Source organism: Argiope bruennichi, chromosome 4 (assembly GCF_947563725.1).
Source record: "Argiope bruennichi chromosome 4, qqArgBrue1.1, whole genome shotgun sequence".
NCBI classification, from domain to species: domain Eukaryota; kingdom Metazoa; phylum Arthropoda; class Arachnida; order Araneae; family Araneidae; genus Argiope; species Argiope bruennichi.
Genome location: NC_079154.1, coordinates 118,552,287 through 118,576,398, shown reverse-complemented (window position 1 = coordinate 118,576,398; position 24,112 = coordinate 118,552,287). Strand labels below are relative to the sequence as shown.

The window sequence follows — 24,112 nt, the reverse complement described above, 5'->3', positions numbered from 1 at the left end:
TTTATTTCATTGAAAATCAATCACATTCGTTACATATTAAACGTTTTTTTAACTAACTACATTAATAATCTTAACAAATATCGTTAAAAAATGTTACATAAAATTATTTTATGTACACCTATATAAATAATCTTTAAATCAACAGTTTAACTATGAAATGACGTTTTTAATCTAAAAAGTATTGGACAATATAAAAAATAGTATTTCAAAATTAATCTATATGAAAAGAACTCTAGTTTCTTTGTATACGTCTATATATATAATTTCAATTATTCATACCGTAATTTCTTTCAGATTCAGATTTCTTTAAGATTTCTATTCGGATTTATCATTAATATTATACATAATAGGAATTCTCTCAGATGTTTTGGTACAATTACTACAAGTAGTACAAGTACGAGTATAACAATTTATATTCTCCCTTGAGCTGGTCCCTGTCATGCTAACCAAAGCCAAACAAGATTGATCACACGAAATTTGCTATTTTTTATATCAAAGAAGATGGATTCGCAGTTAACAACTGAATTTCAGACAGTTACAGATGAAGAGCAAGTAAATCTGACAAACTACTTTTATTCCAACAAAAATAACTTGAATTATGTTCCTAATTTTAAAGTTGATGATTTTTTATAAGTTTTATCAAAAGACAACATTCTAGCAAAATATTGGATAAAATTTCAAAAACAGACCTCTTTAAGCTTTTGAAATTGTATATATGTACAAGATTTCTTTAAAAACTTAATGGGAATACACTGTAAAACACAGTTATAATGTATGTTATAAATTAATTGATGCCAGATTTTATGAAAGGAATAATCTCCTCATAATATACATAAGGCAATTAATTTATATAATATATTGGGAAAAATTAAATTAAATTAGTGATTAAAGTTAATTTTTTGTCTCTTTCTTTCATAAAAGGCACAATACCTTTCACAGGGAAAGTTCTTATTTAGCCCTTTATAATATTCCATGAATTCTTGATCAAGAAAAAGAAACAAAACAGAAATGCACTTCTATTTTTACAGATTTAAGAAAATAGCTAAAACTCTTAAAACATGAACATGCTAAAAAAAAAAATTATGTCCGCATTAACTCAAGGGGTTATTAATCTTATCAAAATAGGATTAACAACACAACGAACTGAGAAAAAATTTTTTATGCGAAGAAAAAATCGATGGCAAAAAAGTAAACTATGCTTCTGACATTGTCGAAAAATCATAATTAAAATAAAAATAATCGGTCAAGAGCCGAAAATTCCTATAACCTTCATTACTTTTTTTCCCTTGTGAAACATAATGGAATTTATAATGTAAGGAAACAACAAGTAATGAAAAAGTGAATCAATAAAGAGTGAAAACCCTTAAAATAAATCTATTTCTCTAATAATGATTGGGATTAGATTTCTAATATAAGCGTGTCTGGGGATAGTGCCATTTTTTGCATTTAGTTTAGGAATTCATTTTCAAAAGTTGCATTAGAGGTTTAAAATTGCTCTTAATTTCTTAATTAATCAAACAATAAAAATTATGTTGCTTTCATTTCAGTGAATGATTGATGCTACTTGCTACTGCAGTTATTTTAAGTTCACGAAAATATAAATGAATCATCTATTTCATATGAGTGGCTGGCAGCCAATTACGTTTAGATGTTTCAGCTGCGCGGCAGAAATTTATTATTTTCATATCTTCGCAATCGAAGAAATTCCTCTTTTTTTCTTTTTTTGATGTAAGATACCAAATTAAGAGTTATGTCACTATCAGACTTTGTAAACTTTCAGAAAGGAGCATTACAGTAAAACTAAGTTCAGCTCTGACACAATTATAGTGAAAAAACATTAAACCGGAATGTCAGTTCAGCATTCTATACTAAAAGATCTGCGCTGAGTTAAACAGAGTTCATCCTATAACAAAATTAGGCTTTAAGACAAACCACTCAAATTTAAACAAAACTTTCATTGATAATAATAACGAAGAGCAAAGAAGCGAAATATTTCTCACCAATGTTTGCATAGATAAATCAACATTAATCTATGAAACTACACAATGAAACGCTTTAATAATTTAATGGCACTTTAAATAGATGAGTATGTGTCTCACAATTTTCGCCTCTAATTTTCCTTTACATAAATAAATCAACGCTAATCTATAAAACTACACAATGAAACGCTTTAATAATTTAATGGTACTTTAAATAGATGAGTATGTGTCTCACAATACTCGCCTCTAATTTTCCTTTACATAGATAAATCAACACTAATCTATAAAACTACACAATGAAACGCTTTAATAATTTAATGGCACTTTAAATATATGAATATGTGTCTCACAATACTCGCCTCTAATTTTCCTTTACATAGATAAATCAACACTAATCTATAAAACTACATAATGAAACGCTTTAATAATTTAATGGCACTTTAAATAGATGAGTATGTATCTCACAATACTCGCCTCTAATTTTGCTTCAGATTTGGATATGTTTATAAAACTCACTAATAAAGAAAAATGGATACAAAGTGCGAAATTTTTCTTGAAAAGGCAAACATTGTAATATTTCAAACTTATGTTATTCTTATACTTTTCTTCTTTCTTATTTTCAGAAATAATTAAAGGTTAGACAATTCTGGAAAGAAGAATGACACTGATGTGTGCATCCCGGTAGGTTTCTTTTGTTTTCTTTTTAGCATAGTGCTATTGTAGTGTGCTAATTAGTGTATAAGTTTTATATAATATGCCAGAAACGAAAATTGAAGAAACTGTAGAATAAATTTAACTATTATTTATGAATATATGTTTTCTATTTTTTGAAAAAGAAAGGCTATAATAACTGTTTATAACTAACTGTTTATTAATTAACAAATTAATAAAATAGCATATGAATCACAAATTAAGTGAATCTCAAATTAATAAACAGCTTTGCAAGTTGTATAGTGCGTAAAGGTTTGAACTATATGCGAGGAACGAAAATTGAAGAAACTATAGAATAAATAAAACTATTATTTATAAACGTATATTTTCTATTTTTTTGAAATTGAAAGCACATGAATCACAAATTAATAAAATAGCATATGAATCACAAATTATATAAATCACAAATTAATAAACACCTTTGTAAGCTATATAGTGCATAAAGGTTTGAACTAAATGCCAGGAACAAAAATTGAAGAAGCTGTAGAATAAATTAAACTATAATTTATGAACGTATGCTTTCTATTTTTCTGAGAAAGAAAGCACATGAATCACAAATTAATAAACATAATATCACAAATTAATAAAATAGCATTTGCATCACAAATTATGTGAATCTCAAATTAATAAACAGCTTTGTAAGCTATATAGTGCATAAAGGTTTAAATTATATGCAAGGAACGAAAGTTTAAGAAACTGTAGAATAAATTAAAGTATTATTTATGAACATATGTTTTCTATTTTTATTTTTTTTTGAAAAAAGAAAGCACATGAATCACAAATTAATAAAATAGCATATGAATCAAAAATTATGTGAATTGCAAATTAATAAACTGCTTTGTAAGTTATATAGTGCATAAAGTTTTGAATTATATGCCAGGAACGAAAACTGAAGAAATTATAGAATAAATTAAACCATTATTTATGAACGTATGCTTTCTATTTTTTTGAAAATGAAAGCACATGATTCACAAATTAATAAAATAGCATATGAATCAAAAATTAATAAAATAGCATATGGATCGTAAATTAATAAACAGCTTTGTAAGCTATATAGTACATAAAGTTTTGAACTATGTACCATGAACGAAAATTGAAGACAATGTAAAATAAATTAAACTATTATTTATTAACATATGCTTTCTATTTTTCTGAAATAAAAAGCAAATGAATCCCAAATTAATAAAAGTAATATCACAAATTAATAAAATAACATATGAATCACAAATTAACCTAATCGCAAATTAAAAAAACAATTTTGTAAGCAATTTAATGCATAAAAACCTGAACTATATGCCATGAACGAAAATTGCAGAACTTATGGAATAAACTAAACCATTATTCATGTAACTCATGCTTTGTATTTTTCTGTATGAATCACAAATCCATAAAGAGTTTTGTAAGAAAGGAGGTTACAAATACAACTTCGCATGTTTACTTCTGTCCGGCCTCAAATAAATCGTAATCTGTATTCGTATTTAATGGTCTGTGAAAACGATTTTCTGTATATAGCTGAGGTAAATGGGACATGGATATTCTCATATTGAACGAGGCATTTTTATGTGTATCTGAGCATTTATTGGTGCTTAGGCGTTTATCTCCTCAGTTGTAATGAAATTTCTATTTGGAAGCGAAAACATGCACTACGTTACATTTCACCCGAAGCAAATACTATTAATTTTGTTTCTTGAAATGCATAATTTACAGTTAAGAAAATCCCATAAAATAAAAGTTTTTTTTTCTTTGATAGATTTTTTAAGTAACCACATTGGTATTAGAATTCAATGATAGTCTTGAAAATAATGAAAATAATGTTGTAGAATATGTTACCAATTAGCATGCGCACCCTCATTACGTTATCATCATATACATAAAAGTAATATATATAAAAATAATAATATACATATACATAAGTAATATACATAAGTAAGTATAAGTAATATACATAAAAGTAATATACATAAAGTCATATATATAAAGTAATGTATGTCGCATAGATGCAATGTTGAAAGAAAAATAACTTCTAATATGCTATTTATTGCTCTTTGTGCAGTACAAAAGCGTGTTCTGCCATGTTAAAATTATTTTGAATCGAAATGCACAAAAAGATGTTATATAATACAATATTTCGAATTTTAAGTATTTAATTGTTTGAAAAAGTAGCGAGGCAATAATATGTCTTAGGGTTTTCCAGACTTTATGGGACAGCGGGAACTCTGCCCTTTTCATGAATTTTCCAGAACAGTTTTGATGCCGCGTTTACAGTTATAAGATGGCCAGTAGGCAGCTCATGTGCAGAAAGAGGCTGGTTTATGTTTCATAAGATAGATTCTGGCATTCCAGGCTTGGCTATAAATTGTCATTTTGACGTTTCTGAATTTTTCTTTTTTACCACGTATCGTATTAAAATGATGGATAAATGATGTCAAAATACCTAAATTTTGAAAATTATCGAAAAGAAATGGCAAATAATAATAAGAAAAAAAATGCGACTTCGAATCAGAAAGAACAATGAGCAATAAATATCGGAATTAATCAGTTATAAGTAGTCAAATTTTTTCACGCCAAAAAACCTGCCAAATTCTACAAACGCATGCACAGTAAGAAAAAAAAATACAATACAGCAGCATGTTGCTGTCTCATCGGGGCAATGGGCCGAATCGGGACTTACAATGGACCGAACGGCATTTTTCAGACTTTCTACATGTGTTCTGCCTACTGGCCGAGTGTAAACACGGCATTATTCTGTCCTCATCATGAACTTTCTAGATCCACATGGAAACTCGAATAGTTTCTCTTTTCTTGATAGTCAGATACATTGATATGTGTTAATGTATTAAACGGACAGAGACGAGTGGGAAGTAACAGGAAGGATAGTAATTATTAAAGTAATAGAGGAAGAATATTGAAAGAGTCATTGGCGAAGAATTAGCCAATTGAGAGTTTCAGCATTTGATCAAGGGATACTTGTTATACAGCTAGTGGCAGATTTCCAACCAGAGAGACTATTCAACGATATATGGGTATTAGTTTGTGCGACGTCATGGACAGACTGATTAAAAAATGTTATTAACCTCCTCCCTTCTTTTCCGGCCGAATCTACCGTATAAATTTTATACTGGTGAGCCGCTTTCCGTTTCAAACGACGGGCATACGACGCAAATCTAGGAAATTCTTGGTGATAACTCGTTTTACATCATACACCCTCGTTTGAGACGTAAACCGGTCTACCAGGATAGAATTTCCACTGCAGATAGGGCCAGAGCAGTAGTAAAGGGTTAATTACATTTTTTTTAAATGCAAATTCTATGAATCACAAAGCTTTAGAACATCAACATGTATTTATTCTTCATACGTAAAATCATTATTAAATGAATTATTAAAGTTAAATTAGTTATACGTACGGCATTTAAATATAAATTATTTAATTAGCTGATTATTTTATATACCACTTGGCAATTTTAATGTTATATTTGCGTAAAATTTATAGTTTCTCTAATGATCATATCATGTTAATTATTTTTTTTATTTGCAAGTAAGTTAGTCATTAATAGTAATTAATAATAATGACTAATTATATGAATTTATAATAATTACTAAATCATCAAGAATTTGATACTTTAATAATTTTTCCAAGTTAAAAATGCTAAAAAAATATACAAATTTTTGGCATTACTAAAATGAAACACTGAAATGCTGATTAAAGTTAAAATTTTGTTGAAATTAATATTTTGCAATTATTGAAAGAGGCTTTCATAAGACTCACTGCCATTTGCAAAATTCTTAAATCCTTCATGTGTGAAATTAAATGTGAGTCTCGACGATAAGGTGAGTAATCTGAGGTAGCGATAGCGCCTAAAATAATGGTTAATAAAACTTAAAAAGGTGAAAGATATCAGAATGATTATCCGATAATGGACTATTTTAATTTTAATTAACATTTCTTTCTTTGGGATATATTTAACATCGTCAGTTATAAATGTTTTTCAAATGGGTACTTAAAGATTGTCTCTTTTTATTAAAGTTTTTTTTAAATAAATTCGTATTTAATTAATTCAATAATTATTGGAAAAATAAGAAACATGGGTTACGATCAAATAAAATAATTTAATTACATAATTGTTTAATTACGAAGCGAAATAATTTTTTCAATCCCTTTTTAAAACTTTTACCTGGCTCCAATCTGTTTACTTTTTCTAATATTTTATGCCAAGGAAAATTCAACTTTGATTTGTATCAAAATTATTTATTCATGTAGGTGTCTTTTTTTCAGTTGGACAGTTTATTTTACACTAAATAGCATCAAATAATCGTAAATCAAAAGCAAACATACATGTTATAGCCCTCGTAAAATCAGAAAAGTTATCTAAATAATTTTTAATGTATCATGAGCGAAGATTATTACAGAGATTATTGTCAGTTTTTCAATATTTTATGCATTTGAAGAAATTTGATTGTAATATCTGTAGTCATATAGAATTTTTCATTGATACCTTCTTTATAAATAAACATAAAATCAAAATAGCAAAAGTAAGCTTTTAGTTCAAAAGAAACATTACCCTATTATTAACAATTGACGGTAATTATTCGTCAGCATGGAGACCAAAATAACTTAGATTGGACTACTAGTAAAACGCGATAGAAGAATGGAACCCACGCGAACACCGATAGAACACGTTCAGGAGGGATCAAAGAAGACTTCATCCGATTTAATTGGAAGAGACAGAATTTTCCCTTAGGAAATTCAATAAGGGATGAAAGGTTCCAAATGAGGAATGAATCCTGCTCAGTGGTTGATGAGTGCACGCAAAAAAAGGACGAGATTCTAAGTGAAGGGTATTAGGTTCGATATCCTTCGGGAATAACTTCCTCGGGGCAAAGAGCGGTTTCCTCTTTAATAATGGATGACGGATCAAAAGCTTACAGAATTCCTATAGTACTTTATAAAGGTGAAAAACTCAATTCGTTTTGGAAAAAACCTAAGACACTTTGAAATTTTATCGAATGAAAGTTTTTTAACTTTCTTATATACGAAGAGATAGATACAGCAAGAGATTTCTTCAAGTCAGAAAAAGTCAGTTTTGGAGTCATATCTATCTGTCTGCTTGTGATTACAACATACAATAGAGGCAGACATGTGAAATTTAATTTATCTTTACACATGAGTTGCAAAATCCTATTGAATTGCAAATCCCAAAATAAGGCAGCCTCTGAATTCAACATTAGACAGAAATCTAGATATTTGGTATAGATATTACATATCAAGTTATCTAACTCAAAGCGTTTATTAATTATTGTATTCACAGATAGATAGACGAACAGACATGATTCCAAAAATATGTTTATCGTATCCAAGGAGGCCTGAAGCGTGGAGGTTTATCATAATATGGAAATCGAATTTTTTGACAATTATGTTTTGTATTTCTATACTCCTTATTTAAAAAAGCAAAAAGAGTTAATGGATATTCAAATTGGTTATGTTATTTAATTTTTTATTTAAAATTATTTAAGAGATTTTATTATTAATTAATTAATTATTCTTCATTTATGAAAGGTATTCTATAGTGAAAATAATTCTCTACTGCCGTGTATAGTTAAAAAAATTGGTGGTTTCGCTCTTCATAATTTTTTTAGAACTCGTGTTCCTTAATTCAAATTTTTGGGTAATTTTATTGTAATCCCATCAATTAAGAAATAGTTAAGTTTCATTTTCAATTTGTTTTCTTATTTCTACATAAAATAAATTATATTATACATTAAAATAAAACAATAATTAAAATAAAATTTATATATTTTCAAAAACATATAAATACATTTTTTTAAAAATTTTTTAGTTATATACATAAAAATTTTTACATACAAATATTAATCTATTTCAAAACATGATTTTCTTACTGTACTGAAAAAGCATTCAATTTTAAGTATTTTTTTTTTTACTATTTAATCATTGATTTTTTTATTCATTAAGAAAAATATTATCGACTTTTTAAAACCAGCATCTTCAAATTCTCTACCAGATTTTCCAACCGTTAAAAAATTTATATTTAATTAATTTCACCTATTAACTAATAAATGATCGATTAACTGAAATGTAATTAAGTAATTTCATTGAAAATAGTATATAAAATTAGATTTTTACAAAGCAAGAAACTTGAAGTTGAAACAAGCCAAGCTAAATAAAAATGTATAAATATATGTGCCATATTATATTAATGTACATACATAACAGCAGTTTTAAAAGAGACAAAAAAATTAAAATCACGTTATATAAACAAACAAAATCGTTTTAGAATAGGGTTGATGTTCAAAAATACAAAGAAATATGTTACTTAGAGTGAGGAAAATAAACGCCTTCACTTTTTCTACTTGCCAGTTGTTTTTGCTCTTGCAATATTTTTCTTTGCCTGCAGACTTAGTTATTTTTCAAGCTTACAGATTTCTTTTAGTCTTGATTCAACGTTTTGAAGCCCGGCTATTTTCACAGGAAAAAGTTCTTATCCATCATTCCGGATGAAAGATTACTTTCGATGCGGTGTTCCATTTTCAGACAAGGATTTTTTTTTTTTTTTTTTTTTTTTTTTTTTTGCGGAAGCAAATATAGAATTTAATAGAAACTACGATACGAGATAGGTGTGTTTTTCTAACAACTGAAAAATAAAAAAATTATTAATCATAATCTTATATCTTTAAACGAGCACTTCTTGTATATGCATTTATTTCGTGTATCAGGGAAACGGCTCCAACGATTTGGATCAAGTTTTATAGTTAGATAAATTTTTCCTTTTTATCTTTGTAGGAGTTTTTCCTAAAAAAACCGGATTTCACACACACAAAAAAAAAGAATTTTTTTTATAACTAACTATTAGAACCTTTTTCTATCTGCTCTCAAGCTGATAATGCCTGGACAATGGATATGATTTCACTTAGTTTAAGTTCAAAACTATAAGTAATTATAGAAAAATTGTAATATAGCAGACTATTTCGAATAACATGTTAAACTAAGTGCATCCATGATTTTTTTTTATTTAAATGACCAGTTCATATGTAAGTACGATTGAAAAATATTCCTATGTAATCAGTATGTGATTCGTATCTAAATATTTTCACCGAAAAAATACGAAAAGAAAGAAAAAAAACTGTCAAGGTAAGCTCGGTCTCTCTGTATTAGAAAATCTATATTAAGAAAAATTTGAGTAAACGAACAATCAACAATTATATAACGAAGCCAATTTAAAAATATCGACTATTAAAAAAATCAGCTATGGTATAAAAGGATATTGAAAACTGTGTTATTTTTATAAGTTATTTTATGATTTATATAATATGCGATATAATGTTGAAAATTATATTACTATACGAAGTCTCTAATTTTAAGTCATTTAATTTTCAGAATTCTGAGCAATATTTGTAATACTAAATGTTTTGTGATTCCCTTTTGCAATGAAATCATTCCAATGAAATTAGAAATAAATCAAAGATTAATTAAATAAAATAAAGATTAAAATAAAACATATTTGCAAAAAAAAAAATGTAACACATAGACTAATAAAAAACAATTATAATATTCAATATATTACAATCAAGCAATTGAAACTATACATAAATTTTAACGCGCTATTGAAATAGCTTGAGGACCACTGAATTATAATAATTTAAATTTGGTATCATGAGTTTATGGTATTAAAACTTTGTCAATAAATGGTCCATGACTTTCACATCAGCAGTAAACCTTTACCCTGTCATATCTCAATAAATCTCCTTTGATCAAACTGGTTTTTTATACTTGAAAAAAATATTCTCTAAATTTTATTCTATAAAAATTTTATTCTTCCTTCTAAAATTCTTTAAATGTAATGTTAGTCTAAATGTTATCCTATAACTATCAATGATAATGAAAGTTAGAACAAAAATATAATTCATTATTTACATTGAATGATATACTTGATTCAGTATTTATTATCCCCAAACCATTCATTTAATGTTGCCAGAAAGTAAACAATATTTCTTGTATATACTAAATAAAATAATCATTTTAACTCTGAAAATGACTTCTTCACAGTATAAATTATTTTTAACTTTCTTTAAACGCTGAAAGACAAAAGATATATTCTTTATAATTCCATACTATGAGCAGTTTTATAGGAATAAAATAAATATATTCTTTGATTTTTTGTGTGTTTATTTTACCTATTTCATTCTTGATAGACTTCCAACTTCAAATAAATGTTACTTCTTTTTCGATTTTTATTCCATTTACTTCATAGAATTTTCAAGTTCTTAAACTATTTTGATTTTTCAAGCAATAAACTGGCGTTCAGTTCTGTTCTAAACTGAATTACTTTCTATAGTTTAAATCCAAAGTATTTCCATTTTTCTGAAAATATTTCTCATTCTCTAAATTCATTCTTTTTCTGGTTTTTAGACGATATTGACATAAATTTTTAAACTTCTTTCTGTTTACCCATACTTTTCTTTTCATATATATTGAACGTTTTTATAAATACAATATTAGGCCTTTTATTAGCTTTTGGTAGAAATAAATATGAAAAAACTGATAAAAGTTCAAATACTTTTTAGGAAATTTCAGAATCTAGCTATAAAATAACATACATAAACTTTTTATATCAGCTTTTTAAAGTTTTATTGTTTAAAATGACAACTGAGTTTGAATATACTTTTTACTTTGATTATATTCAACATGATAAATAGAATTAAAACTTTGAAAATGACACGCATGAAATATTGCTAACTTATGTGTCACACGACTTCAATTTTTGACTTCATGAGGAATTATTGGGTCGCAGTTTTGAAAAAAAAAATATCCAGGAAACAGATATATCACTGATACTGTTCATAACTTGTTTAACTTCTTTAGAAGGCAAATGGAATTATTATAAGCTTAGGATTTTTTATATATAAATACTTTCTATATTTTCTAAAATTTATAATAATTCTTATTTTATTTTAACGAGCATATCTATCTGCTCTTGCCCTAGTTGAGTACTAGTGATAAAGAATAAGAAAGGTATATTCTATTGGCCAAAGATACTTCGCAGATATACATGAAAGTGAAATGCATATAAAGTGATAAAATATAAAATACAAAATAATAAAAACTGGAAAATACAAAATAAAATATTCATAATATAAAATACACAAAAATTGATGAACACATAAAGTGATATATATAAAGATCAACTTATAAAGTGAAATTCAAATATGAATTTTTTTATGAAGAAGGTTTGCCTTCATGGAGGAATTTCACTAGAAATTGTTCAACATTTATATTTTCTTCTACTTTATACCATAAAATGTTTGCAGATTGCAGCAGTCTATCGTTTTTTCAATACTGCTACTTAAACTCACAGCCAGAGGATTGAACAAAGGATACTGTGTGTCCTCAAATTTATGTAATGACTTATCAATGACTGCCATAGGTTGCAATTTTCCACGTATGAATTTAAAATTCGCTTTAGTCAAACAAAAACATATACTTTCCATGACATTATTTTATAAGAAATTATGCTTGGAAGAAAGAATAAGTGATGATACTCTTTGTATTTTTTAAATAATTTTATCTACATTTTGTTAGAGAGTTACAGAGTTTTGTTATATTTAAAGAGCTATTTGATCTGTATTTCCGAAAATTTTCCATATAAGTGGATTTAATATATGTTAGTTTCATGGGATAAGGCACTCTCTCGCTTATATAGTATTTAAATTTGATGCGCAATTGCAATTTGTGTTTCAGTATTCCAAATTACAGTCAATTCCGCAATTGGCTCTTAAAACTTGAAAGCAATTTTAACGAAATTTATAAACACCCATCAACAGTCCTTCAATAAATAGCTCACCACAATTATCTTAGAGTACCTTCAAAAGGATGATAAAATTATTGAAATTAAATCCACATTTTGAAGCCACCCCCATCGAAAATACGTGCCCCCGACAAAATATGTAGTACGTGCACTATACCCAAGTCCCGGCGTCCAGGCTTAGGGATAACGCATCTTCCCCGTGATCTGGGCATCCCGGGTTGGAATCCTGGTTGGGGCATGGTTGTTCTTCCCCCTTTGTTCTGTTCTATGAGGTGTGTGAAAGAACCCCCCTGTAAAAAGGGGTTGTGTAAGCGAGTGTATGAGTGTCGTCTTCATATGACCTAGTAGAAATCAGACTTCTGCCCTCGGGTGCTCAGGGGTCTTTATCCTCAGAAGCTACTGCATCCCTCTTTCCGTTGTAACGCGGACACGACATCATCACTACGCAAAATTAAAAAAAAAAAACGTATATAATTCCCAAAATTGCATAAAATTAAACTTAGCTTATAAATGACACGAAAATTATCATTTATTAGATTTGCAAGCATTAAAATTACTGTAGAATCATATTTATTGTCATAATTATTGCAGAATTTATATACTCTTCTTTGTTTTCTCTTTCAGAGTGTAAAGCACACTCGTTTTTATACCCATTGCAACTTATCTACCACTAAGATCCTTCGAACAAAACAAAAGAAATAAATAAAAGACATAAGATGCCCTTAGGGAAAAAAATACACCTATCAGAAAAATGAATGAGTTGAGCAAAACGAAAAAATGAAAAACTATCCAGTAAATAACAAGGTCTGTAATTGATAAGTATTTTTCACTAATATGTAAGAAGCATCATAAATTTTTGGCAAGATAAATAGGCTATGATATAACAAAATCATCTTGTAAAAGTCTTCTGTTGAATCAACTTCTGGGATTAATGAACCATTTAATTAATCTTTTGTCCATCAAAAAAGGGTTGCTCTCATTTATTAGAGAAGAGCAACAAAGAAGGTTAATTAATTGCCCTTATCTAATCGAAGACAACTTCAGCGGAAGAGGCGAATTCATTTTATCGGATGGATGCCAAGAACAAAACATATGAATTGAGTTCTTCGTAGGCTTTTAGTCTAACTATTCTTTGGTTATTTAAAGAATTGACTTTATTTCTTACAAAATGACAACAATGGGCAAAAAAAATGATCAAAAGATAATAAGTATGAAGATTTTGTTTATTCTTGACGGAAACAGGTCACAGAAAACTCGTATTAAGTAGAATAATTAAGAGAGAGAGGCTTTTGCTTTATTAAATAAAGATAATAATTGATTGTTAAAAAACAAATCTCCAGCTTTAGGAAATTTTTTGTAATAAATTTAATATTTATATATTTAAATAACAGTCTAATTCGTTCAATAGCTTTCTTATTCCCATTTCGTTAAAATGCTTGAAATTGTAGTTGAATCTTGAAAATATGCAATACATCGCAGTCTCATACATAACGTTTAAAAAGTGGCACTTTATATAAAAATTCATCATTGTAAATAACATTCAGTGGTGGATAGATGAATTTCCGGTTCCTGCTCTATAATTACGTAGGCCATTCACGATGTGACGATTTTTAAATGGGTCGTGAAAGAGACTGCTTCGGCCGACGTCCTTGCATAGGGGTAGCGCATCTTCCCCATGTTCTGGGTTCGAATCCCGATTCGGGCCTGGTTGTTCTTCATCTGTGTTCTATCTGTGAGGTGTGTGAATGTGCTCCCCTGTAAAAAGGGGTTGTGCAAGCGAATTTGTGAGTTTCATCTTTATATGAGTTAGAAGTCGATCTTCTGCCCTCGGGTGCTCAGGGGTGTTTATCCGCAGAAGCTACTGCACCCCTGTTCCGTGGTAACGCGGACACGGAATCATCATCAAGAGATGTTTATATATAAATATGTATGTGCGTGCGTGCGTGGTGTGGGTGCGTGTAGGTGCGCGCGCGTGTGTGTGTTAGGAGAATAAAATAATTTTTACGTCATCTTAAAAGTAAAAAAATATCTTTCTAGCGGTACAATTTTACTTTCAAGGAGTTAAGTATTTTTTTCTAATTTTAATAGATAATTTTAAGCCTATTCTCAACATAAACATATTCTTCTTTACTTTGTTTTTATTATTACTTTCATAAACATACATAATGATATTTAATACGTTTTTTGATATATTCATTATTCAATATTGTTATTATAATCAATTACTACAGTTAGCAAAATATAAAATAAAAAATACAGATGAATCAAATCTAAAACACTAACATGCTGCCACTTTTTGTGATAAGCGATTTGAGTCATCATTAATTTTTTATTGTTTATTTATATGCTCATTGTTTGAATTTTGTCAACTGCTCTACGTTTACTCCTAGTCAGCGCGTCTCTGGAATTCCAGAAAATGTGTTGTTTTGATGTCTTTAGTTTGTCTTCTGAAATTTAATTATGTGGCAACATTCTGCCTGTTTTTATCGCTACAGATCTCACTGCGCTTTTTGCAACAGGATAATTAATGAGAGTACTTTTTTTATCAAAAAAGTTTTGTTGGATGGCGTATATTTTATTTATACAATTTTCATTTCACAATTTTTTCGAAAATTATGTTTGCGTTTCCCACCTGTCAGGAAGACTTTATGCTGATATTTTAAATAATTTTGTTTGAAAATTTGAAAGGAAAAAAAATGAAATTTACAGATTTTTTTTTACCTTCATTACATTGTTGAAATTTAAAAAAAATTATTGTTTCTAATTAATATAATTTAAATCTTCCATATCATTAAAATTTGTTATTTAATAATTTTTTATAAATATTTATAGTCTTATTAATAGATTTAAGCAGATTTTTGCAGAATATGCAGCAAAATAAGATTACAATTAGGTTTAATCGAAAATAATCAAAATGTCTTAATTATTTTAGATGACAACATTTTTAAATATAATTTTTTATTGTGAAAAATACTGTAATGTATGCCGACAATATCTGAAACTTACACGTATAAAATATATTCTATATCATAATTTGTATATTAGTACGAGAAAATGGCAATTCATAAGCGATATATGCTGAAACGCATCATTTTTATATAGCTTCTAAGCATGTTTGTGTTGAAAAATATATCAATAAATTCACTCACGTTTCATTTTAAGAATAGACTCAAAACGAAAAATATTAATTATTTTGACTAAAAATAAATTTTGCTCAAATATGTTAATAACTTTAAATACATTGACATCATACCCAGAGCTTTTTAAATGAACATAGTTAAATATCTGGGTTTTTTTTAAATCCATTCTAGTGACTTGGTATGCCATTGACTAAAAGGTATAACTCAAGTAAGAGACAGAGTTCATACTGTATAGCTGCAGGGTATAACTTAATTCATTCAAAAAAGTTGATTTCAATATTCGCTTATAATAAATATTGAAATTTAACTTTTATTAATATTTTTTTTCAAAAAACCGGAGGGTACCTCTAAATGAAGGATGAGAAGCTTCCAACATGGTGGTTGGTACTCCCAACCCTGGCGGGTACATGAAAAGGTAGGGGGTCTGTCTCCACCCATCGATGACGGGACTCTTTTCCTTAGGGAAGGGTTGTATCGTCACCGGTGATGGAACTTAGGATCAACCACAGTTCTCACCAGTGTTGCTGTTGCGGCAGTCCAGTCATTCAGATATTTAATTCGTGTGCCTTTGGGAGGGTCGGAAAGTCAGGAATATGACTTATCAATATTTTAATAATTGAAATTAGTTGAACAATTGAAATTAAAAATAACTGTGAACAAAATAGTAAAATATATTTCTAAGCCTTTTTAATAAATCTAAATTATCTGGGTGAATATTTGATTGAATTTTTGTCTAAAATCAAGTCAGTTAAAGTTAGGAAAAAAAAAAAAAAAACGGAAATTTGTAATTAATCACGGAAACAACGTCCTAAGAATTGAATTTTAAAAATTATCTTGTTTTGAAATTCAGACGATACTTGACTTAAATTTCAAAACATTTTGTAATTCAAGAGAAAGCAAAATGGCTCTTGTAACTCAAATGAAAGCAAAAAAACAATAATAATAAAGATATAAAAAAAGCACCTTTAAGCTCCTTCCTTCTATAAAATTGCAGGAATTCTCTTCTTTTGTCCATTGCTTAGATAATACAGCAAAATTTCTTAATCATCCGAAATAGCAAATAAATAAAAAAATGTTTTGACCCGGGTTATTTTCATCTTAATGTGGTATTTTTCTTATATCTTATTTGGGTCAATCAATAATATTAATCTTTTGATTTCATTTATTTTATTGAAAATGAAATTTAAATGACTAAAAAAAAAGAAGAAGCGTCAGCCCACGCATGAGTCTTAAATCTTCATTTAACAAATATAATCGCTTTCAGGTGATAAATAATCAATCCGGGAAGAAAAAAAAAATTAACATTTCCTATGAAGAATGTCTCACTTCCAAACAAATCTGAGCTTTAAAGTTCATATCAGAAAGCAAATAACTTTACATTAAAACAAATCATCCGAAATACCCTTCAAATTTTCTCTCATTACGAGCCGGTGCAGGAAAAAAAATAAACAAAACAAGGTAATACGATTCTCAAAACGTCTCCCAACTACAAAATAAATACATACATATAGATGATTAATCATCTTGTCAACATTTTCCGCCTTTTCTGTATTGATATTGATTACAAGGAAACACATGGATGGTTCTTATGACGGTAAGAAGGAAAAAGTAAGAAACAAAGCGGCCGTTGTTGTAAGTGGCCACTAGATGGCGTTAGGGAAGGCAAATGTCAACAAACGAAATTTCGCTCCGCGATTTTCGGTAGTGCGAGCGGTAACGTAAAACTGGAATTATGAATGAATGATTCATCCACATCAAGCGCGTCAGTAAAAGAGAACTTTCTCCGGTAAGTTGTGTTTTGAAGATTTTGATGAGATTTTTTTTTTCTTTTTACTCGGTAGCACATATATGTGTTTAATTATGATTTCAAGTTTATTTAAATTAGTTTTCTGTTGGAAAAATGCTTGAAGAAGAATTGTTTATTAGATGGAACAATTCCAAAGCTTAATGCATTATAATAAGAAAAATTCAAACTTTATTTTTAAATATTGGAGCATATATATGATATATTTGAATATATTTTTGCATTTCTTCATTTTTGTGAAAATAGCTTAATAAACATAAAATTCTTATTTACATTAATTAATACATGAACTAACTACCTTTACATTTACATGAATAATTTTAAAAAGTTAAAAAGTTATACTTTTCTTATGCAATTTGAATAAGTTATTATTAATATCGGAATATAATACATTCTTCGCAAATAATGAAAAAATATTCCTTTAAATTCTTAAATTTGTTTTATGTATAAAGTGTTACATAGAATTAAGTTGTTATTCGAGTTGTATTGGTAAAAGTAATAATGATTTATTACTTAATTATTTTGTTAATAAATTTGTACACAGATGCGTCAATATTATGATATAATAAACAGATATTATTTTGTGTTTTGAAATTAGAGAAAATATAAAAAATTTCAACGAATATGCATGATTCCTTTAACTAAATGTCGATGCAACAGAGAAATGGATCTGAATTTGATTAGCTGGTTTTTAATTAAATATAAGCATTGGCTTAGCTCTTTTTGGATTTTTGCAGATTTTGCAAATAATAGTCAAATGTCTGTGTTAAATGATAAAACTTTATTTTACAAAATTGAAAGATTACTAATAAAGATTTAACTTTAATATAAAAAATAAGGGTTAACTTTATTAAAAATAATGTTAAATAATATTAAAGTTAATTAAAAATAATTAACTTTATTTATATAAACAATCAATATTACATTTATATTATTTTTATTATATATTTAACCTTATTATATTTATTGTCAAATATTTTTGCTAAAATATTCAATTTCACAAATGAATAAATAAATGTGCAATGGCAAAACGATTTTTTAAAAGAAATTTTAATTCTAGCTTCTTATTTTTCAAAAAGATTCTAATTACCAAATACAAGTTAAACAGAAGCTACTATTTATTATTGATATATATGTTTCAATGTATCCCGTTTGTGCTTGGTTTAGAACTATACACAATTTTATGTTCTAAATGGTATTCGCAAAAAGGAGTTGTTAACAGTTCCATAAGCATGCAATCTTTGAAATTTGTTTATTGTTTATGTTCATTACATAGTCTGATTTAGGCATTTTCAATCCTACAAAATGCAGATTCTGTAAATCCTTCTTTTACAAGTTGATTGGTTTAGTTTATATTGTTGTATATTTTTAATTCAAAATATGTTAATAATTTGCTTCATTTTATTCCTTTATTCAAATAATTTTCTGAAAATGCACATATTGTTATTCATTTATTTATCATGATTCATGAAAAGGATATTCAAGTGTTGCAATATTATTTAAATGACAATCGGTGTTCATAATTGCTGTAATAATTAAGTGAGTATATTGAAATAGATGGAAGCTTGGGCAGTCATTTTCAACAAAATTGCATATTATTCTAATATTTTTTTTTATTTTAAAGAATTTGTAGTTTTATAAATATATGTATTTGGCAACTAGGGTAACATTTAATTGACTTGCCTGTTGCTTCTTGCAATTTATTGATCCCAAACAAAATGTGTCTGAATAGTTGGAAACACGCCATTGAATAAATAGTTTCAATTAAGTTTTCGTTGCTTTAAACATAGTTTCAATCAAGCGTTTGCTTTTTTATAGATAGTGTCAAGAATTCTGTCACCGATAGATTTAGGGTATAATTTCATGAGTCTTAAGACAATATAAAGAGGTTGCGTAAAATTTTACAAAAGTTTTATATCAAAATTTCTAGCTCAAAGTTATTGATTAACAAACTAAATTCCGCAAAATTTGAAAATCACATGAGTTAAATTTAACATTTAACTCCTACTTAAATATATTTATCTCAGTGTAATGTTATATCATGTTGATCTCCACATCTGCTGAATTCTGACGAATTATAATAATTTTATAGTAATTTTGCTTTCGTAGCAGGTATAAATGCATTCGATTGTGCAATTTTGTCGCCATTTTCCTTATCTGACAAAATTTTAGGGTATTATTTTCTCTTCTTTAAAGCTATTTTTGCGAAACTGTTTTGTTTGAATTATACTTGTAGGTTACTTGCATTAATTTTTTTCTTATAATAAGGGATATTTCAAAATAATTGCTCAATTACAAATGACATCTTCCTTGTAAACTATGATAGAAAAAATTTGAACACAACTCAAAAGAAAGATCAAAGTTTTATTTGAGTGCATTGATTATGATTATACTTGGACAGAAAAACGGCCACACTATTGACCGTTTTATTAATTGGGAAACATTCACTACACATACTTTCAATTTTTTTTACTCTTGTACGCTAGGAAGGCGTTAAGACTGAGTCTTCGGCATCGCTACTAATACTAAACTTGAATATATGTGTGTTGGATCTCTCAGGCCAGACAGTTGACGCACAAATATAAAATGTGGTACATGTGGTACATTAAAGGTTGTATATATATATATATATATATATATATATATATATATATATATATATATATATATATATATATATATATATATATATATATATATATATTGGCTCGACAGCTTTTGTAATCCTTATCAGAATTTTAATTAATTAAAATTAACCCTTTAAAGGGCCATTTTTTTCTAGTCATATTATGTTAAAATATTTTTAGGCTTGAAATTAGAATGAGAAAAGGGATTCATTTAATTTATTAGATACATTTATTTTGATTAATTAATTAATTTGGTTAATTAATAATTAAGTAACAAATCAAGACATATCATTTAGTTTGAGATAAAGAACTGAAGTATCTAAGTTTCTCACTTACTAAAAAGATTTGTCAGAACTTATTCCAACCTACAGAATTTCATACAAAGATTGATAAATTTGGTGAGAAGCATACTTCACACGGCCTTAGAAAGGGTTAAAGCGAATTCTTGACTAAATTCTCTCTAAAATATAATTGAAAAGAAATGAATTTAACAATTTTTTTAATTAAAAATGATTTTTAATTATTCTAATTTAATAGTTGTGTTAAATCTCTGTGATTTCTGACAATTTGTTTTGCTTAATCTCTAACAATACCCTAGCCCTGTAATTGTAAACTTTTTCAATCTTTCAACTATTTAATAGTGTGAATTTCTTCTAATTATTTTCTTCCTCTGATTTTCTTTGAAAGCTAAAGAAGAAGAATTCTATTAAATACCTATGTAATTTACTAGACAAAGAAAATTCTTAAATTATCACAAAATTTAGAAGATAAATAAAGCTCATTAATGCATTTTTAATAGCACTGAAAAAATTTATTTACACAATAAACAAGTCTTAAGTAATGCAACTAAAATAACATAGCTTTAATAGGAAATAGTTTTACTAAATAACGAACAAGAAATCATATTTAAACGATTTAACTGAATTTAAATATAGTCAAAATAGAATTGGCCCATAGAATTGGAAGTTAATGGCAACTAATATTCCAATAGAATAAAAACACAAGCAATAATTTCAATATATTTAGTTGCAATATGCATTTTCCCCCTCATGAATAATGGCAAATATACTTCTTATTGCTTAGCGAGAAGCGATTGTATAAATATTGGGGGACAAATAGAATTCATATATTCTCGAAATTAACACATATTTACAATATTGTACAATATTAAATAATATTCCCAAAATTGTATAATATTGTTGAATATTAAATAATATTACACAATATCGTAGATTATTATCCAACAGGCTATGCTATCTGGGCAGGACAATTATTATGTATTATTATGTATATTTCAAACATATGCTCAGTTATTTTCTTCTTGTTATTGTAGATACTTCCTAATTATAGATATTAAACAGTTAATCATTCAAGATATCATGCATCACGAGAAAATGTGTTATGTCAGATTCAGTCATCTTTGAAATAATTATATCCGGCATGCGTCTCGACCCATGACATTAGTTTAATTTTTTGCTGATGAGATAACACATGTACAGAATTAAAATATATTTCAATTTTTAGTAAATTTATATGATTTTTTTCATATGTTATTTATATCATGTTAACGCCAGCGTCCTTGCATGGAGGTTGCGCATTTTCCCCGTCATTTGGGCGTTTAGGGTTCGAGTCCTGGTTCGGACAGGGTTGTTCTTTACCCTGTGTTCTATCTGTGATGTGTGTGAATGTGCCCCCTGTAAAAAGGGGTTGTGCAAGCGAATGTGTGAGTTTCATCTTCATATGAGCTAGAAGATTCACGACCAGGCGCGCGTTGTAATTTGTACAACAGATGAAAAACATTTAATTTTAGCTGCTTTATTTTAATTTTACAAACAATTTTGCAAGCAAGTAACATATAATTTATCTCTGATGACAATTTAAGAAAATATTGTACCATACATTTACATTTATTTTGTTATAGTATATTAAAACAGAAGTTTAAACGTATGAAAAAGTAAATATTGCTACAATTACAAAAACTATTAATGAATAATGAATAACTAAAGAATTATAAAGTACTTTTGGACTTGCAGAATCGGTCGGACATTTTACCTGCATTATTTGCTTCACATGGCAGTCATAGGACTTGCTTTTTTGAATGCTGTTTACATATGAACCTTACGCATTTGTTACACCTCATTGTAGAGGAGGAATATTTAGGAGGAATTATATTTTTTCTGATAATATTTAGCTTCTACTCCTTGTATATATTTATTTGTGCAATAAAATACTTCATCAATCATACTCAGATCAATCAATTTCAGAAAAGCGTCAATTTCGGAAGCAGTTCCTTTTGAATATGCAGTTGGTCCTGGCAGTTTCTATATATTATTTTTTTTCTTGGTTTTGGAGGTTTTTACGATTTTTTCTTTTTTCCATTTTGTGATTTTATCCTTTCCCGTATAAGAATTTTCATCACTATTATTTTCAGTAATTTCATCATCTGATGCAGTTATTTCAGAGTCACTGCTGTGATTTTTCTGTTCTAAATTTTCGCCACTCAAATCTGCGTCATATTCAGGAAATTGTAGATCATCTTCAATATCGTCACTATCAGAATCTTCATTCAAAATCTTCATTAGATAATCCACCATTTCTTTGTGATCTTTAAAATATTGTTTTCGTTTAGATATTATTTTACCACAAATCCCATTCAAAATACTAACAATTTCACTTAGAAAGATTCTGTCGAAAAAGAATTTCACAAGCAGGTGGCGTTGCATAAAGTACAACACCGCAGATGTTTACAGCTAAAAATGATAGGTGCATCTGATTGCGCAATCAGAAATGCAAATAACTTTCAGGAAATGTGAATGAAGATTCAATAAACGAATACGCATGGTGATTAACGCCCTCTATTGTCAGAATTATGTTTTAAAGGAAAAACAAACCAACTGTTGTACTTTTTACAACGGCGCGCCCGGCGGAAGGTTAACAAACAAAATCGTATTATTTTCAACTTATTATATTCTTATTTTTTCATAATTATATTTTATGATTTGTCTACAGAAATATAAAAAATATAATGGATCGTTTTGGAGACTTTATTATTAGAAACGAACAATCATATAGATCGCAATTAATTGAATCCATTAACTGTGATTAAATTGGCCATTGCATTATTATCGAAACAATTAAATTCAGAGTATAGAACACTGAAATTTCAAGGCTATAACTCATGAGAATTGAGTAAAATGACATTCACAGATTTTCATTTTTACTCACGTGAAACAGGAGAAATTAGTGGAAAGAGACACAAAACTGTTCACTTTTAAGAAATGCTTCTAAGAATATTTCTACTATTACTAATACTTTTAAGAAATGCTATTAATTTTTTTGATTAAATGCTAAAATATTCTTTCTGCCTAGTAAGCCGAAAATAAACAAAACTTGTCGTAATATCAAGACATTCCTTCCGTAAAAAAAAACTGTTCCCAAAGAATCGCTCGGTAGTCTCCGGTCTTATTGCTTGTCTGATAGTGAAGCAATCAGCAAATGACAGCGGGCTTCTTCTTTTAAGTTTGATTGTTTTTCCAACACTTAGCTGACTTTAGGTGGTTGATGAATGTTTAAAAATTTCTTATTTATTTATGTATACCCCTTAAACACTAACTGATTTTTTTCTTTCTGAACAAGAATTTTATTGAGTGCAAGAATACCATTATTGCTACTCAGGGGATTTGTCTATTTTTGAACTACATCTCTGCGATTGGTAAATTTCTTATATCTCTGCGATTCCTATGTTAGGTTAAAAAAGATTGTGAGCTAGACCGCTTAAATCTAACTTCTAGTTCGTGATTCATATATATATATATATATATATATATATATATATATATATATATATATATATATATATATATATATATATATATATATATATTCTTGTTAAGCAACTGGGTGGTTGATTTTCTTTATCCGGAAATATAAAGCCCCCCCCCCTTTTTTTTTCTTTTTCCATTTTAATTTCATCAGAACTGAAAACATAAAGATGACGAAACGTAGAAGAACATGGAATTGGTGGGAGTTTCTT

At 27.8% G+C, this 24,112-nt stretch overlaps 1 protein-coding gene across 1 annotated transcript in view; it reads left to right on the top strand.

Moving 5' to 3' along the window:
• Positions 1-24,112, top strand: part of LOC129965843 (dopamine receptor 2-like) — a 242,491-nt gene that overhangs the window by 142,790 nt on the left and 75,589 nt on the right. Inside the window, exon 3 of the mRNA XM_056080061.1 lies at positions 2,603-2,660. The gene's annotated coding sequence lies outside the window, so the exon portion shown is untranslated. The remainder of the gene's footprint in view (positions 1-2,602; positions 2,661-24,112) is intronic.